A 6,850-nucleotide genomic window follows, 5' to 3' on the forward strand; every position below is an offset into this window, starting at 1 on the left:
ACTGCTGCTAGGGAAAAGCAAGCTACAGTGGTGGTTTATGTAGCCTGGGTAAAGCACAATATTGTTTTGAGAATCGCTATTTCTAACTGTCCCTCACAGTCTTCAACAGCAGCCTGTCCCTAACTGAATTCACAGCAGAGTGACCAGAAATGGCGGCGGTGGCTTTTATAGTGCATCATGACATCATTTCAGCAGCCAATCACAGCCATGCCAATAGTTAACATGCCTACATGCCTAACAGGATGTGCCCACACTTCTGAGGAATCCCATTGGCTGAATCAAAGCGAGCGGGCTGATAGCATTATGGGAACTTCCGATTCCGGTATCCCATATGAAAAAAGTATTGGAACTAAGTATCAGAATTCCGATACAGCTAATATCGGCCGATACCCGATACTTGCGGTATCGGAAAGCTCAACACTACTATTCATACTTCATATATTTTACATTGACATGCTTTAGCATGATAGAGTGCAACCTTATTTTGTATATGGGCTTGTGACATCAGGCGCAGCCACACAGACTTACTCCATAATGCCTTGCAGCTATTGGTCTAGTGCAGATAATCAAGGGAGACTATTACAACCAGTATCAAAGATAGGTACTAGCCAAGCCATTTTAAGGGTTTACTGCTTAGGGATAAGAGGTCAAAAAGCACAGCTGATTCTACATAGGGACAGAAAAAGGCCTAAATCTTGTTGTGGTTTATTACTGTCTTTAAGAATCACATTTAAAATGAGAGTGGCAGTCTCAGTCTAAGAATAGTAATCCAAAGATTCACGTGATAGGAAGGTGCTGGACCTGCAGAGCCAGTGTGACTGTGAATAAAGAGGTGCTGGATCTGCAGTGTCAGTGTGACTGTGAATATGGAGGTGCTGGACCTCCAGAGTCAGGATGACTGAGTAAGGAGTTGCTGGACCTGTCGAGTCAGTATGACTGTGAATAAGAAGATGCTGGACCTGTACAGTCAGTGTGACTGTGAATAAGGATGTGCTGGATCTGCAGAGTCAGAGCCATTGTGAATAAGGAGGTGCTGGACCTGCAGAGTCAGTGCCACTGTGAATAAGGAGGTGCTTGATATGCAGAGTCAGTGCAACAGTGAATAGGGAGCTGCTGGACCTACAGAGTCAGCACGAGTGTGAATAAGGCGGTGATGGATTTGCAGAGTCAGTGTGCTTGTTATTTGATTGATATGTGATATACTGGAGTAACAGCACCTTAATAACAGCATTTTTTAAGCTTAAACCACTGCAAACAAGGAGGGCAGTTTAATACCCCTCTGTCATAATATTCTTACTAATCAAAATCCTGAAACCAAGGCTTGTGTGTCAGAAAAACTGAGCTCTCTGGAATGTAAAAAGTGCAAGCCATATTTTTTTTGTAAAAACATTGCAATTGTTTTACCAGTTCACTTTCACAGGCACCACAATAATACTGCTGACTGTTTCTGCAACATACTTTCCATCCGTATACCTACCTAGCCACACAGCTTCTTCCATTTGCAACACTTGTGTATAAATACTAGGAAAGCAGTCATCTGCTCCTGAAACAAAGGATAATTTTTGGACCATTTCAACAATTTATGTTTCCTACAAAGTGTGATGCTGCAGTGAGTTATTGAACAGTCTGTTATTTACCACCAATCACCATTCATTTTCCCCAGCCAGACAGGTGGAGGTCACTCGGATATTAATAAAATTGTGTCTGCATTACAGAGCCCTAAAGGGTTCGACACAGACGTAGGAGGCCTTCGAGTGTGTTAGATAATATATGTTGGCAGCAAATCTAATTTTTGAGGGAAAATTTGAGAAAGTTCTAGAATTCAAATTGTAAAAGATTTGCTTGTCTTTAGACATATGGATATCACAGAGGGCTCACTCCCCCCCCCCCCCAACAGACTGCAGACACCATCTTAGCTAAGCACAACCAGCCGTTTGCCATACGTGATATGGGGTAATCGAATTCATGTCTGAAAAGGGGGAAGGGGTCTCCCTTTAAACTTGTCTGAAGTTTGATAACTTTTGAAAAGTTTTTGCAGAGAAATCTGCACTTTACACAGTAACCAATAGGGGGCCTCAGTGTCATTCTGAGAGGAGGAGAGGAGCTGGACATGAGAATTTCTCTGCATTTCTGAGAATGAATGAAAACAAAAATTCACAACTATCACAGGCTCTGAGCAGATTTTGATTTATTCATTTATTTACTGAAACCAACAGAAAATAATAAAGAAAAAAACATCTAATTCTGTTCTTTTTAGATCTTATCCTCTGGTTTTGGAAGACATTAAATGCTGAATTTCCATCTACTTAGTAGGTGCAGACTTTTGCAACCAGTTTCTGTTATTAATGATCCCAGTGCATCTAAACTGAAAGAGCTGCAACTGCGCAAATAGTTGGGATTAACCATTTAGAGGCTTATGTGACCTCAAGGTTAACCCTTTGTCCTCCGATCCTGCAATCCTTACATCTGTCCTCAACCAAAAATGTTAGTGAGAAGTAGGGAAGAGATGGAAGTAGTATGACTGCAGTGACGAGGTTTATTTGTAGTCTGTAATCCATATTTTTTTTGCGAAGAAGTGGCATGTTTTATTTATATCTATTGGGATTTTTTTTTTTTAAAAGGAGAGAATTGCAAAAGTATTCACACCCCTGAAATTGTTGTGTTAATAAAGCAACAAAATAGACAGAGTAGAGTGAAATGAAAGCATACAATTAAGCGCAACTATAACGTGTCCCCGCTGCTCCCCTGCCAGGTACAACCTAAATACATGGACATACACTGTGCAGGGTGCGTGCAAAATGCTGGGCCCTGATGCCTCATCTATTGATGACTTGGACTGTCACACACAAGTGATTACTTGTGTGTGACAGTCTCCTTATTGACATCTAGGGTAGTTGCTGTCTTCATTATTCTATAAATATATGCAAAACACAAGCCGCGGAGACACCATCACATGTTTCTCAACGCAAGCAATGACTAGCCAGGTCTTTCACAAGTGACGGGAAGGGCAGTCTCCAATGAAGGAAACCACCTATGCCAAAACATGGTATCCATCCACAGACAGCTGTTTCGGGGTATTGCCCCTCATCAGTGTGGAGTAGGAAACTGGCCAGTAGGAGCAATGCCTAGCAGAAGACTGTGAAAAATGAGGATGAGTGACCTCATGGAGATCAACATCCAACACTGCAGAGACACCATCACATGGACATCAGCTCCGGACATCAGGCTGCAGTCATCAGGCTCCGGACCTCTGGCAGCGATCGGCAGGCTCCGAGCATCCGGCAGGCAAACCAGGGTTCAGGCAAGGAGGCACGCCAGAGTTCAAGACATGGTGCGTGTTAGGAGACACACCAAGGTCCAAGGCAGAGTTCAAGGCAGGATGCGTGCTAGGAGACACACCAGTGTCCAAGGCAGGGTTTAAGGCAGGGTGCGTGCAAGGGGGCACACCAGGGTCCAAGGCAGGGTGCAAGGCAGGGTGTGTGCTAGGGGGCACACCAGTGTCCAAGGCAGGGTGCAAGGCACGGTGCATGCTAGGAGGCACGCCAGGGTACAGGCTGGGGCCTGTGTGTGCTGGGAGGCACACCAGGGTTCATGGCAGGACCTGCGCGTGCTTTGGAGGAGCACAGGGAGGTATGCCAAGGAGCAGGCTAGAACATGCGCGTGCCAGGAGGGCAGGAGGGCACGCAATGCACAGTGCAAGCACAGCGTGAATGCAAGGAAGCACAGAGAGCACGGCTGGGGCACTGGCTAGCTGGTCGGGCTGAGGGCGAGCACGGCTGAGGCACAACAGGCGGACACAGCTAAGTCACTGGCCGACGAGCACGGCTGAGGCACAGCAGACGGGCACGAGCACGGCGGGCACGGCTGAGGCACAAGCAGGCAGGCGAGGGAAGGCCAGCCACGTGCAAAGGGCACGCGAAGAAACAAGGCAAGGCAAGGCAAAGTACAGAACAAGGAGCGGAACGTAGGCTGAAGCACAAAGCGGGGTACAAGAAAGAGAATTGGAGCGTATGCTAGAGCCCAGAGCCGGGTCAGAGACATAGAGCAGAGTACAGACAGGTAGCGGAACGTATGATGAGGCACAGAGCCGGGTACAAGGAAAAAGCGGAGCGTATGCCAGAGCACAGAGCTGGGTGTAAAGCAAAGCACACAGTACAAGACAGCGCAAGTGCTAAAGGAGCATGGAAAGTCAGAGCGCAAAGATAAGGCTTAAAGCAGAGTACATGGCCATAGCGCGTACAGGCCGCACGCCGAGGCACAGTACGGAAACAGGCTTGTACAAGAGAGCATGATAGGACAGAGTGAAAGAAAGAAGCAGAGCTTGTGCTAAAGGAGCACAATAAGACAGAGTACAGAGAAAGCACACAAGGGAAGACACAGGACACAAGGCAAGATACAGGACACGAGACAAGTACAGGACACCAGACGAAGACAGGACACCAGACGAAGACAGGACACCAGATGAAGACAGGACACCAGACGAAGACAGGACACCAGACGAAGACAGGACACGAGACGAAGACAGGACACGAGACGAAGACAGGACACCAGACGAAGACAGGACACGAGACGAAGACAGGACACCAGAGGAAGACAGGACACCAGACGAAGACAGGACACCAGACGAAGACAGGACACCAGACGAAGTACAGTACAAGTACAAACACAGGACACCAGACGAAGACAGGACACGAGACGAAGACAGGACAACAGAGGAAGACAGGACACCAGACGAAGACAGGACACCAGAGGAAGACAGGACACCAGACGAAGACAGGACACCAGACGAAGACAGGACACGAGACGAAGACAGGACACGAGACGAAGACAGGACACCAGACGAAGACAGGACACCAGACGAAGACAGGACACCAGAGGAAGACAGGACACCAGACGAAGACAGGACACCAGACGAAGACAGGACACCAGACGAAGACAGGACACCAGACGAAGACAGGACACCAGACGAAGTACAGTACAAGTACAAACACAGGACACGAGACGAAGACAGGACACGAGACGAAGACAGGACACCAGAGGAAGACAGGACACCAGACGAAGACAGGACATCAGACGAAGACAGGACACCAGAGGAAGACAGGACACCAGACGAAGACAGGACACCAGACGAAGACAGGACACCAGACGAAGTACAGTACAAGTACAAACACAGGACACGAGACGAAGACAGGACACGAGACGAAGACAGGACACCAGAGGAAGACAGGACACCAGACGAAGACAGGACACCAGACGAAGACAGGACACCAGACGAAGACAGGACACGAGACGAAGACAGGACACGAGACGAAGACAGGACACCAGACGAAGACAGGACACCAGACGAAGACAGGACACCAGAGGAAGACAGGACACCAGACGAAGACAGGACACCAGACGAAGACAGGACACCAGACGAAGACAGGACACCAGACGAAGACAGGACACCAGACGAAGTACAGTACAAGTACAAACACAGGACACGAGACGAAGACAGGACACGAGACGAAGACAGGACACCAGAGGAAGACAGGACACCAGACGAAGACAGGACACCAGACGAAGACAGGACACCAGAGGAAGACAGGACACCAGACGAAGACAGGACACCAGACGAAGACAGGACACCAGACGAAGTACAGTACAAGTACAAACACAGGACACGAGACGAAGACAGGACACGAGACGAAGACAGGACACCAGAGGAAGACAGGACACCAGACGAAGACAGGACACCAGAGGAAGACAGGACACCAGACGAAGACAGGACACCAGACGAAGACAGGACGCCAGACGAAGACAGGACACCAGACGAAGTACAAGCACAGAGCGTGTGCGAAGAAGCACAACAGGGCACAGAATACAGGGAGCAACCGAGCAGACCAAACAGGGAAGCAATACGATACTCAGGCCCCGACCATAGGAAGGGGCGGTCTGATATAGGGCATTAGCACCTGCACTTCCGGGTCAGAACCATGGGGGGAAGACTTCCGGGTTGGCTCCTCCAGAACCATAGAGAGGATTGCTGGATCAGGTCCTCCTGGACCATAGAGAGGATCACATGGTCGGGTCCTCCAGTACCATAGAGAGGATTGCTGGATCAGGTCCTCCTGGAGCATAGACAGGATCACATGGTCGGGTACTCCAACATGGCAGAACAGAGACGGGCGCGTGTACAGCAACGGCATGCAGCCATGGTGAGGTACGCGTGCACACTAGCGATGGCGCACAGCCATGAGATGAAGCACATGTGCGCACAAACAATGGCGTATAGCCATGAGATGAGGTGCGCGTGCATACTGCTCCAGGGGTTATGCAGCATAACAGACATGACGGGCATGACAGATATCTCTGGAAAAGCAGTGTGCCCATGATACAAAACTGTCCCCATTCATTATCTGTTCAGCCTGTGTCATCTCAGGCATTGCCTATGCAGAGTGCAGCAGCCAAAGACAAACTCAGCTCCACTTCTGTGCTCTGCAAAGAAACTGGCAGCAGCGGCTGAGATGGCAAAGCAGCTGCTAGCTGCACTACTCACACAGCTTGCTGGCTGTCAGCCCGTCGCTCACTGCGCCCATGCGTTGCTCCTATAAGAAGCTGCACTTGCAGGTGCCGCTAAGTGCAGGCGAGAGTCCCCAGCACAGGCCCATCTGGATCATGTAATAGTGGAGGGGGTGAGAGACAGAATTAGTCCTTATGCCCCTCCACTCTACATACATGTATTATTGTATATACAGTACTTGTTTTTTGTGATGTATTATTGGAATGTACAGTGTGCACCGTGCACTTCCTGGCCCTCTGCTGAACTTCCTGGCAATTATCATCTCTTCCATAGTAGGGAAGCTCAACA

Source organism: Dendrobates tinctorius, unplaced genomic scaffold (genome assembly GCF_039654945.1).
Source record: "Dendrobates tinctorius isolate UK_male_01 unplaced genomic scaffold, ASM3965494v1 ptg000135l, whole genome shotgun sequence".
NCBI classification, from domain to species: domain Eukaryota; kingdom Metazoa; phylum Chordata; class Amphibia; order Anura; family Dendrobatidae; genus Dendrobates; species Dendrobates tinctorius.